This window comes from Orcinus orca, chromosome 4 (assembly GCF_937001465.1).
Source record: "Orcinus orca chromosome 4, mOrcOrc1.1, whole genome shotgun sequence".
Lineage (NCBI taxonomy): Eukaryota > Metazoa > Chordata > Mammalia > Artiodactyla > Delphinidae > Orcinus > Orcinus orca.
In genome coordinates this window covers 144776745-144792458 of record NC_064562.1, presented here as the reverse complement: position 1 = coordinate 144792458, position 15714 = coordinate 144776745, and the positions used below count along the sequence as shown (strand labels likewise).

Genomic DNA, 15714 nt, shown 5'->3' with positions numbered 1-15714 from the left:
TCTGGCAACCATATCCTCAAGATATCAGCTACATGATAGCACAGATGATACTAGTTACCACTGAGGAGAATGTTATGCTGTTTTTCCTAGAAAAATATTACACTATATTCTCTAATTAATTTGTAGAACTGTAGTTCATATATTTTGTACATATTTCCATGTAAAATGATTTTAAAATTAAGATGTAAGAATTCAAAAGGAGATAAAATATAAAAAATCAGTTATCTATTATCACAGATGAACACAATCTTGTCATTTAAATTTTTTTGTATTATAATTAAATTTTAACCTTGATTTCAATTGAAGTATTTGTTTTTGTGAGGTAGATATAGCATATTTGATAAAATGTCCTTTCTTCTTTGCATAAGAACCATAATTTTTAATTATTTATTCTAAAATTTAAATCTAAATATACATTCTAATTTTAGTTCTATTCTAGAAACTCATTAAACTACCTCCCTCTTGGCCCTTCAATTTAATCTAGAATCAGATAATTAGAGATTTGAAAAACGATAAGCAGTGAATCAAACTCAGATTTAAAAACATCACAAAAATGCGGATTTGTTAAAATAAGATCACTACCATGTTTGTTAAACATTAAAAATCATTTCAGTTATGTTCTAATTAAATGACAAGAGTTAAATCCTTACACAGTTATATTACATTCCATAACTTTAAACTTTGTGTTTGATTAGGGTTTTTCCTAATTACTGCAAATATTTAATCACCTAATAAAGTCAATAAAAGTCATGTTATACATTTACTATTTATGAAAAGTATCACAATAAATCTAGGAAAAAGTTCAAGTTTTAAATAATTAACCTTTGTTAAGGCCAGTATTTGTTTAAATAATTAACCAGGTTAAATAGTATTGACAATGTATATTTATATATAACATATCTACATCATTATTAAAATATGACTAAAGTACAAATGTACCTACATGTCTCGTAATAAAATTCTCACAGAACAAAATAAAAATGTTGTGTCCTTGTTTTAAAAAAAGTATCTGAGATACTCTTTAGTTGCCACAATGCCATAAAGAAAAATCTGAAAATAACTTGTGCAATACTGATGATAAATAAAAATACCAAAGGCTTAAAAACTGTTACATGAAAACCCCAGAAACCCAAAGGAAAGCCAGATAAATTACCTCTAGCCCTGGTTATCCCGTATTACAACAGTCTCCTGCTTATGCTCATATCTACAGTGGATCCCACTTTATGTTCATGTATAAGGTTACCTCATTTTTACTTAATGTTTACATATATGTTTGCGAATTATATGCGACAGACAACTGAAAAGAAATAGACTTTGAAATTAGCAGTTGGTGATATTGAAATATGAGGATTAAGGAGTTATTAAAGAGAAAACAATCATTCAGAAAAAAATAAATAAATAAAAAATAAAAGAGCTAGTAGCAGTATATGTAAGGCCAGAATAAAAGAACATGAAAATCAAGGAAGGCTGAAAAATGATGAAATCCAGGAGAGTGTATGTTAGGAGTGGAAATGGTTAGGTTTTGGGGGGTTGTTTGTTTGTTTTGCCATTCAGAGATTACTATAATTATATTAATTTATGTAAATTGGGAAGATGCCTAAATAACTAAGGAGAAAAAGAAATGCACTCGCTTCCTTGGTTTCAGGATGGTTCATTTATTGATTAATTGATGTAGTCTAATATGGCTTTATGGGTATTTACTTTGCTCCAGACAAAGTTCTGGGATTTGAGACTGTAAAATGAATACACATGGATTCTTCTCTAAAAGATCTACCAGTCCAATAGGCTAACAATTGTTTTATAGGATAGTTTAACAATAGCAATTACATATAAAATCTATAAGAAGTTACAAGAAGATTGTATATATCTCTTTGTCTGGGAAGGCTTCCCATTAAAGGTAAAAGGAGTTGAATCTTGATGGATGAGTAGATGGCCAAGCAGCGGGGGTGGGAGTGGTTTTTCCAATGAGAGAGCATTCCAGAGGGAGAATGGAATGTCAGAGTGCAAGGGCCTGGGAAAAACAGTGTATCAAGAAGCCTACAATCACTGAATGGCATGAAACTAAAAAATGTAGGCAGGGTTTAAACAAAAAACTTTTAAAGCTAATAACAGCGTGAACGTTATTGCAGCCGAAACAGAAAGCCTCTCAAGATTTTTAAAGAGGAACATATTAAAGTCAAATGTCTGTGAATATAAATAAATTCTCTAATTATTTGACAGTGGAAAGCCAGACAGAGAAGTAGAGGGGTTTTCATTAATTTTTGTGAATTAGGAAGAAATGACTGGGTTCGGGGAATGCAAAAAAGAAAGTACGCCTGTGTCTTCTCACAGAGCCCAGCCGAGGATCCAGGGTTTATACTTTACACATCTGGAAATAGTTTGCATTCCATCACCCTAAATCTTCCAAAAGTGACAAAGTGTTCTGCAGTCAAAATGACTGCCTGGATGTTTTGTGGTTGATAACTCAATTCTAAGATAATTGTGACAGAAAAAAAGCAGTGATATGAGCTGCTCAAGGAAGTGATTCTATCCCATTGTCTCAAGCCTCAGGTTCTGTCAGCAGCAATTAAAGCCAGGAACCCGTAGAAAAGATGGGACATTTTTTTCCACAGATTTTAACAAAGAAAAATAAGGCATATAATGATCACAAATATTAAATACACTGTATAAGATTTATATATGATTTATGTAAGATTTTTATATGAATCTTTTTTTTAAAATAAAATACTGCTTCAGGGTTTATTTTTTTCACAGAGAGACCCTCACAAGTAAATCTCACCCTAGGAACATCTGGTCTGCAACTCACAGAAATGGTGAAGACACAGGGACAAATTTAATCATGGCATTTAAAATAACGTATTTAAAGTGATTAAATGTCACATACATTTGATCAAATCTTTCCTATCCAAAAATAACTCCCGTTGTATCTCGATCTACTAGTATTTTCAGTTATCATCTTCCCTAGTATCTACTTTTCACTTCTAAAAATCTTAATTTAAAAAAGAAAGCATACTTGTTTTCTATACTGTCTCACAATTAATTGTGAGATTGGGGATGCAATCTTCTCCCAATCATGCAGTCTCAAGACCTGAGAACCATCCTTGATAACTACTTTCTTTGCCTTTTATTCTTACATTTATAATTCTAATACTATAATTTTTTTTCAGAACGTCTCTGATCCTTCCCCTATCATTCTCCGTCGGGCCTTTATTACCACAAAGATTGACAACGGCAGTAATGCTCTGCTAGTAAACCAAAAACAAAAATTAAACCCCATGTAACAAATCCTTACTGACTTTCTTCTAAATAGTCATAAAGATAAAAAGAAATAAGCACATATAATGCATGGAACTGGGCACTGGAACTTAGTTGTTAGGCCTCTTGTTTTCTAGGCAAAATCATGATACCTATGCAGAACTGATGGGAAGGTAGAAGACAGAAAACAGAGAATCATAAAATCAAGAGAATTACACCTGAGAGAGTTCAATGAATAAGGCATAAACAAAAAAGTAAAGTTTGGGCAGTTTTTCAGGCGTTTCTCAAAAGGGCTTGTGACATCATTTGCTAGTTCTTTCTGACTGTGAAAGACAAAAGTACAAAAATATAAATATAAGGGTAACTGAAAGAGTTTATCAGATAATAGGGTTTTAGGGAAGAAAAAGGAGGCAGGAAAATCTTTGGGCTTCTGCGTGTAAAGACTGATTTATGGCAGACATAGATATCTTTGGTATATCTTATAGAAAAACCCAATTTTCCACACTAATAGACTCTTTACAGTTACTTTTTGTGATAATTTTAGGGCATTTGTGTCTCTCACACAGGGATATCAGAACTCTTTGGAGTAACAATATCTTGCCTAAGGCCAGAATTTATCTAAAGGGTTAGTACAATTGTCAAAATGTAGATTAAGTCAAATTGGATATGGACATCTATTTGTATCACTTTAAAAAATTTTTGACCTGAAGAAATAGTCTTTATTTTTCTACAATCATCAAATATAATATGCTGCTTTCTATATGAAATAAAAATCAGTTGTTTCAAAAAAGAGTATTCTTTATCAGTTTATTTTTACTGTTTATTGCTCATAATCAAATATTTCCACTCATTGGACAAGTAAAATAATGAGAATACGAAATGTTTAAAGTTATAATCATGCTTCGTGACTAACATCTTATAAAACAAATAAAGCTTAGTCTTTACTGGGCATTATAACTTTGGTTCTCATCTATCCATTTCATTGGTTTCACAGATGAAAAAGAAAAATAGGAATACTGTACTTTTAAAGCATATGTATTATGTGAAAGGATATACACTGCAGATGTAAAATAGTGATATATCATGAAAAGAACATTTGGAGTCTGATTTTTCTCTGGGAGTAAAAGAAAGCATAATTAGTTCTATTTAAACCCAGAATTTAAATTTTCTCCATACTCAGGCTGATGTCATTGTTCCAATTTTAACTGAATATATGGTTGCCCTGAACACCTAATGAGTGCTTCCTTTGGGCCAAGCACTCACTGCTTTAAATATGTTAAATAATTTAATCTCCACAATGAGCTTTTGAAGATCTATGTCACAGATAAGGAAAGTGAGTTACAGGAAGATTAAAGAAATTACAGAGGTCACACAGCTAGTAACTGGCTGGATCAGTATTTGAACCATGGCAGATTGGCAGATTGGCTCTATAACTGGAGCGCTTAACTACACATCACTTCTCTGATGTGAAGACCAGTATAGAGACCCACTCCTGTAATTCTGTAGCAGGCTATGTGTCCAAAGGAAGTACATGCATACTTTGAGAACAAAATCAGAAAATGATGTCCTGTGAAATTAAATGTTCCAAGCTATCGTAAAGTCAAAATGAATAAAATTAGTGATGCTTAGGAAAACCTATCCTGAAAATAATGACTAGAGTCTTTTTTAAATATTTACTAAGGACACCACAATCCAAGTAGGTGAGCAGGTGGTACTCCACATACATCGTAAAGGAAGAGGAAAACTTTTCACTGGTATTGTAATATGTCCGAGGTTGGTTTCTTCATTTTTTTCAAAACCACTTCAAAGGAAGTTTGTATGAGGTATTATGAGGTACGGAGTAGAGAGATATCAATAATTGAAAATGCTTTTGCATGTTTCTAGCACGGCCCAGAGCAGATGACACTGAGATGACTTGATCCGAGTTGATTTGATCTGTGCAGGAGGTATAGTATCCTTATAGGATGAGGATGCACTAGTAATGAAGTTGATCTGATGTCCTTTACACCTTCTCAACCAGAGTTCTCATAGTATTTCTATTTTTCCCCTGGATATCTCCAGGAGTATTTCAGTTGATTGTTATTACATCTGTATTTTAAATTAAGATATTGATCCTATTTTCACATCAGTCTGTGATAAGAATCATTTTCCTATATGGCTGGCCTTGAGAACATTTACATAATCTAGATCTACGGCAGACAAAACTGAAGGCCACCATGCCTACAATATAGTATGTCTTCAATAATAAGTTTTCTTGAATGTGGGTCACACTGTTTTTGTCAGTAGCTTGGGAAGGTCAATTTAAAACAGCTGGTTAAAAACCTTTTTACAGTTTCAAACTACCATAGCACTACTTTACAATAAAGAATAGTGTTATAAACAATAGGACCTACTGATATCTACCCCTCAGAATTAGAAAGTAGTTGAAATGTGAAAAACTTTAATAGATTTTTTAAAAGACATAGATTTAAAATGAATTTCAAAACAATATAATATACCCTTTGTAAATTATGTTAAATGCTTTTATTTAAAGCAAAGGTAATATTCCCCCATATTGGATATTTTAGCACACCTTTTATAAGCATCAAGAAATCACAGTTCCTATGAAGAATTCCTACAAGGCAAGCAATTTAAGTTCTTAAGGATTATGTTTCTAGATTTCAAGGTCAATTTTAAGTCTGAGAGACGAAAATAAAATTATTCAATGTCAAGTATTTGCCTAAAAACAATTCTAAAGTAAGCCTGCATTAAAAAAAAAAAAAACCTTTCTCAGTCACATTTCAATAGAGTCAATATTTTGTTGTTATAATTTGAGAAATAATTATCTTCCCACCGTTTCATAATATAATTTAAAAATATAGATTTCTCAAATCCTTAGTTTTAATTCAACTTCAAAGGAGTTAAAATTCACTCCAGTTTATCAATAAAAGGCATTTCTACATTGTCTACTACCAAAAACCCCTTTGCCTATATAAAATTGAGTATATTTATATAATCATAAAATATTCTCAAACATTTCTAAAATTATTTACTATAATCTGAAATTCATAGAGCTTATTTCATGACCCTTAATTGATGAGAAGAACTATCACTTTGTAACACTGGTTGTATATTTATGAAATTGTAGTGTGTCATTTCATCTTCTCATGCCTATAAAATAGGCACTCGGTAGTAGCTACTACTGTTCTTAAATCAAGCATTAATGTTTATCTAATACCATTCCCCCATTTGACTATTTTCCCTTTCTTAAGTGCATGATTTATTCATGCCTCCACCCTTACCAAGCTAATGCTACATTTTAATTTACTGTCCAAAATATCAATCCAAGATATAATGATCATATATAGCCTATTTGCTATATCCTCCAAAATAATTAAGAAAGCATGTATCATCACTAGGTTTAAGCAAAGTAGGCCACTTGACCCTGAGTCACTAATGATAGCTGCTACATTTTTATTTGTAAGTCATTCCACAGTAACTGACACCAAGGATTTTCCTTAAAATTCAGCAGAGGATAATATGATACCAAAATGGAAAATTCTTATTATAAGAGAAATAAGCCAACTCAATAAAGAGAAGATTCAATATTTGATGAATATATTTAAAATATTTAAAATATCTTCATATAGATATTAAAATCTATAGTCATGTCTTTTATAAATTATTATATATAATATGAAGTCTTAAATCTTTAAGTTGTAATACATACTTTTAATAGACATACTCTATGGTACTTATTGCATATATAAAATATACTAGACTTTTTCATACTCAGCTTTTGCACTATATATATTTTCCCAAATTTCCTTCTAAAACTAGGATTTTTAAATTTCTGTTCCTAGACATTTAATCATCCATTGCAATTCAGTGTGTGAGAGGGAAAAAAAGGATTTAGGAAGCCAAATGTTTCCTTCCCCAAATTCCAAAATATGAAAGATAAGAAGTCATCTGTGTAGAAACAGGAAGGAAAGGAAATATATAAAAATCCAAGCTTTCTCAATTGCCTTTCCTTTTCCCCTAGTAAAACTGAGCCCCATCCTTCACTCCTTTAAACCAGACCCAGTATTAGAAAAGCATTCTGTGGGAATACATCACAGGGCTAGAAAGTGCTATTCCGCCAAATTACCGTTGGCGTATGCATACGTTTGTAGTTTGTAAAGCTTTCTAGGTAATGTGCTTTCATTTCTCTTAGGAGCAAATACCAATGTCAAGGTCAGGATATTTATCTGTGAAATATTTGTTTAAACACTTAACATTTGTTTGGTCACCTCTCCCCTTTTCTTCTTAATTCACAGTCCCTCAATCCTTTAGAGTCTCTTCAGATAGGTTATTTTCCACAATGTTAATCTCTTTATTCAGAGTCTCCTTTAAGCACCATAGTATCCAGTTTGCCACAATCCTCTAATCTAGGCTCAAAGAAATGCGAAATAGATGCATTTCAATTTTTCTACTCTTTTGTTATAATCTGGTATTCAAATCAACATATTTAAGTATTTGTTTCTGTAAAACACCACTAAGTTAACAGAAGATTATATTTCAATCAAAGAGAAGATATAACAACAAGTATCAAGCATTTCTGAAATACTAGACATGATAAGAACTCCAAAGATAGTAACAGAAATCATATCCAAGGAGAAACATCCTAACTAAATTATCTTTTTAAGCTTACACACTGATATGTTTTAGCTATGATATTTGCTTTCCCTATATTATCAGAGAGACTAACCAGCTATTACATTTTAATTAAACTCAAATATATTGCATTAGTTCATTTATTCAAACTATATAAATTTTAAAAACCAGAAAAATTAATCTTTGGTTAGAGCCCAGGACAGTGGTAACACTTTGGGTGGTAGTAACTGAAAGGGGACAGAATGGTGGACTTTTTGAGATACTAGTAATGTTTTGGCTACTGGACACAGTACCCAGTTAGTGTGGTCACTGATTACACAGGTGTGCTCCTTTTGTGAAAATTTCTTGAGTTATATGTTTGTGATTTTTGTACTTGTCTATATGCATACTGTACATTAATCAAAAGTTTTAAAATAAAAAATAAAAGTGCGTTGCAATCAACAAACCTTATTTTAATCATGAATCTAATTAATTGTAAATGTAAATAATAGTTATGAGAAAATTATGGAAATTTGAACAACAGCCAATCAACGATAGCAAGAAATTTTTTTTAGGAGGAACATTATTCCTGTGGTTATGTTCAACTTTATCTTTAATAAATATGCTGAAATATTAATGAATTAAACAGTAGGGTTTCTGGGTTTGCTTTAAAAATATGAAAGAAGAGGAAGTGTATTAGGTTTTGGATGAAACAAATTTGTCAAGAATTGATAATTGTTTAAGTGGAGAGTTTAGTAAACTATTCTCTTTTTTGAATAAGCTTGAAATTATCCATCATTTAAAAAATGTTTAAAAATATAACTTAGTACAATGTATGTGCTGTACATAATATCGTTCCCTATTACCATTGTTCTTACCAAAAAGATTGAGGTAATTCAAGAATCAATATATATTCACCAAAACAGATCTAGATTTCATGACCTCCAGTGTAATCATCTGATGAATAATTATATGGCAAGTAAACCTTAAAACCACACTACTAGTGACTAGCAAGGGGATTGGTTCTGGTATCAGATTTATTAATAGTGAAAGAAAAAGGTACAATTATTTTATACTAATTTTACAGGTCAGTTTCAAGGTTTTCTATATATTTTTTTAAGAATAAAATGATAGCAACTGTCAAACTATAATTTTAACTCTCCTATCTATGGACCTATTACTCCTACCACCATTTTGATTAAACCTACATGTGAAGTATTTTAGTTTAAACACACCATCAGGTGTACATCATCAAGACAACTTATTACATTTACTTTATCTACTGTTGCCATTTTTGACTCAGAACTTTTTACCAATATGTTGCCCTTTGAGACAAAGCCCAGTGATGTTTAGTTAGGTATGAGAGAAGCTTTCTGCCCTGGCTATTTCTTTATCCAGGGTGATTCAAAATTTAACCCAGGAAATATATGTTTGATATTGATTTTATTTATGTATTACTTCTCGGCTTAGGACTTTTTTATTTTTCCAAACACTTATTTTGACAAAAACATTTACAGATATGCTTTTTATGGAATAACGTAGTAATTATCCAATTTTCAGCTGAAACATAGTTATTGGCATAAATATGAACCTTGGAACACTTGATGACAAACTAATGTCAATTTTCCAGTTTGTGTAAAATATACAATTAAATATCCAACACAAGTAATATTAGAATCTTGTGTAGGATTCCAGCTAACACCAACATTAAAAGAGAAAAAAAAGCCCTACTGATTACAACATTTTTACAAGCAGTAAAAATAATGTCTTCCTCATAATACAGAGATCTATTTCCTCTACAGTGTCATGGTTAATTTTGTTATATTATGCAATATGAACTCATCCTCAAAAAGTACAACCAGGACCCCAAAAAATAAAGGAACAACCAAAATTGATTGTATCACTTATCTGTTTCTCAAAAAGCACCATATTATCATGTTAACAGCTTCCGATAATGAAATAGCCGTTAGTTAAATAAATTTACTCTTATGTTAAGCATAATCTCTGTCTATTCTTTCTCTGGTAATTGATAGATATAATTAAAAATTAAACTAAATTAAAAACAATGCTTCTCTATGGGTTGCAAATATGCACAACTCTATCCATACAACAGAATCATTAAAATAGAACACAGAAAATATATTTATAATCACTTGTTGAACTCAATGATTTAAAAACTCTTTGATAATTTAGACAACGCTTAAGAGGACAGGTTATAAAAATTTTATTGAAATAAATTTCACATATAATCTTTTCAATCCCTACAGTTAAAAGAAATGTATCTCTAGGAAAAAGAATATGGTTAAGTGCCTAGACATAATGTATAAATATAATGTCATATACTATATCAATTAAAAAATCAGAAATAAAATCCTGATTTTTATCTGTAAATTTTCCAGCTTACAATTTGTTTTTATCCATGTCCTTTTGTATGTAATTATATTTTGGGGTTCAATCTTTCAAATCTTCTATACTGTCCCCACCTAAACTGATGTAGTTAATTAGAAATCACTAACACAGTAATTAGGGAGTCTTATTAGACCTAGATATAAAACTTCCAAGATTTTTATTATAATTTAGGAAACATTAAATGGACTCACATTATGCTGAGTTTAGTCCTGATTCAGTAGTATTATTTAATCTTGAACAATGAACCTTATAGTCCAAAACAGTTTCCAAGCTATATTGTCTAAATGGCACTAATTCCTATTAAAAGGATTTCAGAAGACTCAGACTCACTCAAAAAAAGTCTGGCACGTTGAGTATTGAACAATGTTTAATAATATTTATAAGCAATTGAATTTGTATATTCCAGACTTATTTACAATATCTTTATAATTTGATGCATTTAAATTTTGACCCAAAATCTTCAGTATCATGAGGCAGGAAAAATTCCCAAGTAGATATTCCTTTTCACTGAATAATTCTATTTATATTTTAATTGATAATCTTCCTTTGTTAGGCTCACATGATGCACAAATGCTTATATGGATTTACTTCCAATGTACAAAATAAGAAAGAGAATGAAAATGGTCTGTAATATAAAATGAGGTATATAAATATATTAATGTGCTAAATGTTGATTCAATAAAATGCAAAGTGTGCACAAAATAAACTGCTTTATGTAGATGAAGAATCATTTACTAAGCAGTGTAAAACACTGAAAAAGATATAAATTACTTTAACCAATTGTCTTCTCTATATGACCTTAAATGTTTTATTTCACCATGTATCCATGAACTCAAAAATGTAATTAATAACATGTAAATAAATAACTCCTACCTGGGAACTAAATAAGAAATATAAGTGACCATAACGAAGAAAATGTATATATGTATATACATTAGCTTTATAAAAATGTGAAGGATGAGAGCTAAAGTATGAAAGCTTTATTAGTAAATAAAACATGTAAAAGATTGTTTTACAGACCTGGTAAGAAAGGGGGGGCAATTAATATTCTAAGAGTGTTAAGAAATAAAAAAAAATTTAATTCCCCCTTAGAATATGAAGTAAGACCCTTGAATAAATCAAAAGAAGTTTAAAATCTTAAAGTACTGAAAAACACCATCATATTTCACAAAACATCTTGGTTAGGTGTATTTCAATATTTTGAATGAGTTCAATATCTATCTTCCCTCATAAAACCTTGTAGGTACTATCTAGAGAGAAATACAACTAATTTAAAACATGTTTTTTTAATTGGAAGAAAAGAAGAGAGTTTGCCTAGAGATATCAAAAGCTGTGTGTAGATGTGTGTGTAAAGTAAAGTATGATGACAGTATTAAAGAAAGTTTGGGTGCTTTAAAAACACTCATTCGTCCATTAATTCATTTTCTATCACATAATTATTTTGCGTTTATAATATGCATGGCTGGGTAATGAGTCTAAATATGCCAAGGGAGTATTGGATATTAACTAGTTTCAATGCACCCAAAGGCACACATTTTAAATGATATGTGATAAGTCACAGAGAAGCACTGCTGTCTGAATAAGTAAAACACAAATTGCCTACAGAAATTGCCAGATGTATAGATGTAAAATGAACAGTTCTGTTTCATATCTGCACCTCAGAAAGATTTTTATAGCTTTCATTTAAATCCTATTAGTTGAGGCAGACCATTGCTCAACAACTAAAGGAGAAGAAACAAGATAGTCTTATGATATCTCATTTATCTAGAGTATACAAAGGTTCCAGTCAGCTGCTGCACCATTTAACTGGAGTAATCCCATAAATTGTGAATAGATTACCATTTTTCAAAGAAGTGAAATATTGTAAAATTCAGTGAACATTTAATTCTAACAGTAGATATATGGAGAATATGAACTGGGGTCAGGTTTTTTCTGATCCTGAGTTGTCATTTGTTTCTTGCTCACAGAGTTGATGTGAGTAAACTATTTTGATTATAAGAGATTAATTCATAATTACAGAATAAAAGAATTTAATGGAAAAATAGAAATACTGGTGTGATTCAAAAACCAGAGATTTGTCACAAAGAGATAAACTAAAAAAGTAAGAAAATTAGTTAGACTCACAAATCTAGAGGTATTCTTATAAAGACAAGTGAGAGAACAAAAATCTCAGAAATAGGATATTATTTTAAAAAAAAGTAGCACAACTTGGAGAAAAAGTGAACAGAAACAAACATATCTATTAAAAAAGGAAAAAATTACTGAAAAAGATGTCCATTCATTTAGTAACATATGGACCTAACAGACAAAAATGTCAAAAGGCCACCTATAAAAATACTTTCTGTGGAATTTAATATTTGATAAAGTGATGCTATGCTTATGACATTAGAGGAATATACGAATTCCAGAGAAAACACTACACAGGGGTACATAAGTATGAGGGTAGTCTGTACCAGTAAGAAAAGTCATTTTATTTTGAATACTGTATATGCTCCTATATATATCTCATAATTCGTTTGACTTCAACAAATTATGAAAACTTAGAGGGCCGACTAAGATAATGAAGGAATTGGAAGACGTGTGACTCAACAAAACACACTCTACGACTTCAAAAAAGTAAAAACTTGAAGTGTTAGGTAGAAATAATATAGATGCCAAAAAGAATGTTCCTAAAATGAGGGTTACTGAAAAGAAGTCAAAGTGTCAGCAGCATTTTAAATGCAATGTTTCAAAGTTCTGACATCTTTTCTTACGTTATGATATGTATGAGTTGGGTTGAAATTTCAAAAGGGCTCAAAAGTAGGCAAAAACAAAGTGAGGTCAGGAGACAGCTGCTTTTTTGACACACCTGGACTAGTCTAAATGTTGTATGCTATGAAAGCAGAATCAATTGTAACACTTTTCAATAAATGGTTTCCTACAGTCCTATGATTGTAGAAAATTTCATGGATTTAGGATTTAAAAATCATGATGTCCATGTAGGTTTTTTTCACTTTATTCAATATAATTTATTATTGTATTACCCTTTAAACAAATGAAAGAAAGATTTCACACATACATTTTAGATGAAATTTCATTGGCCATTTATCTTATGATTGTTTTCAATTCTTAGGGAATGACTAAGTTTTTGACAAGAAATCAACAGGTTTCCAAATAACAAATCCTCATACCTTTAGTACTGTATTGTTTAGGCGGATTTAAACTGAAAGATATGCTTGTTTCCAGACAAAAATAATCTGAAGAGGTAATGTTCAAAATGTGAAACCAAAATCATAAGCAAGAATGATTACAAAAATAATATTAAACATGTTGTTTTAACTTTTGGGCTTTTCTAAATTACATTAATGCTATAACTTTTACCAGTTATATTCTTGAACTTGAATTATTTTTATGATCTTTATTTTTTCAGACTATCTAGATGTTTTATGTATAACTTACTGTGTCAGTTGAAAGACTCAGCAATTTTAAATAACATGTCAGTAATTTTAAAGAAATTCTTGAATCCTGTATGAAAAATATAACTAGTTTTAAACTCCAGAGAATATTTTTATTTCATTTTAATAAGTGTTGAAAACAATTATTGATTTTTATTAAGACAAAGTATTTTCATATTTTTTATTACTTTAATAAAAATTAAAGCTAAGCTAAAATTTATTAACATTTTAAGATAAATCTAAACACTATATTTTGACAATATGACCATGTTTAAATTTATTTCCTCCATCTTTCAGTGTATCCCTTTGGTCCTTATCAGAGTATTAGCAATATACAACATTATGACAAAAATAAGAGGAGGCATGCTTGTAAAGAGCTCATGACTAATGAGACAAGGTTTAAGAGATATGCTGAAAATTTCTCCTGATTAAAAAAATAAGTTCCATTTCATTAAATGCATTATGTATAGTCTTCATGGATCTTTTCTTATACATTAAAAAAAGAAGAAATATAATTGTATATAGGTATTTTTTTAGAAACACAAAGTACATTGTTTTTAATGTGCATACATGCACTTTTGTGTAAAAGTTGTTTTCTTACAATTTTTAAGTTTAACTTTAGCAATCAGAGGTGTAGAAATGGAAAGTTCTTGGGTGTAGACAATGATCTCATTTGTATTATTAAGCGTATCACCATTTCCCTGTCATCATTTTATAAATGACAGTGGTAGCCTGATTAGGCTTTTGTTAGGGCTTTACAAAAATAACTAAATATACAGTTACTTTTCTTAACATCAAAATGTTCATTATGTTCATTAAAAAACAAAATGCATGTTTAGCAAAAGAAAAACTGCTTCCTCAATAATTATTTAAACATTCTGATTTTAAATAAAGGTAATTAGTGCTAATTTTTAGCTTCTTTAATTACATAAGGGACGTGCTTTTCAATTTAGAAGATGAGAATATTTCCATTCCTGATGATAAATGATACACGTATTAACAACTACCACCATGTGAATTTGGGGGGCAAAATTGTCAGGAATGGAGGGTTTTGGTTTAGCTTATACAGTTAGATTAACCATAAAATTGACTATGCCTATTAAATCAGAGCTAGGAAGTAATTTTAAAGATAACTGTGTGAGACTAAGATGACATTAAGCACTAGAAGTTAAAAAAAAATCAGACATGATTAAAGTTATATGAAGAACTGAGGAGAGTATAAATAAAAACAACAAAATGCTATTTTTCTGCTTCTTTTTCATCCCGTCCACACTTTATCCCAAACCCTAAATTTTGAGCAGTATGAGCTGAGCTGGCTAAAACAGAAGACGGAAATTGTTATTCAAAATTAATTAATTATAATACACATCGGGAATAATATGCAAACAAATCTTAATTTTCTTGGTAAAATAATAGATGCATTCTTTGATTTCTAGCAGCACATATATCTGATAACACATTTTATAATCCCTGAAATCAGGGATCTAAATGAAATACTAGATTATTAAAAAGTAGAGAAATTTGCGTTAAAATATATGTAGCATTAATATTTTTATCAACAAAAATTGTTACCATGATTCTTAAAATTAAACAGAAAAACTAGTCAGTAGAGAAAAGACATTTGTAGATGTTCAAAATTTCAGTTCTATAATGTAAGTGAAATTTCCTCAAGGTTGGTACTCACTAAGAGTTAGAGGTTGAACTGATTTTTCACTATATTTGATGTAGATTTACCAGTTAATATATGCTAACAGGAGATATTTGTATTTGTTTAGAAATACAAATTTGAATTACTCTGAATCATATGCCCTTTGAATTTTTACCTTGAAATTATTGATAATGTACTTCTATAATGTATATTATTACTTTAAGTGAAACACTACTGAGAATATGTTGTGTAAAATTTGGAAAAGCTTGGTTTTTGATAATAAGTAAAACTTTAAATCCAGAAAGAATGAATAAAATTTTAAATACAGAATTTAGTTTGAGGGGCAAAGACTGAATC

At 30.2% G+C, this 15714-nt stretch overlaps 1 protein-coding gene across 1 annotated transcript in view; it reads right to left on the bottom strand.

Annotated features, from left to right (window-relative positions):
- PCDH10 (protocadherin 10) overlaps positions 1-15714 on the bottom strand; it is a 42829-nt gene that overhangs the window by 12282 nt on the left and 14833 nt on the right. The window lies entirely within an intron of this gene.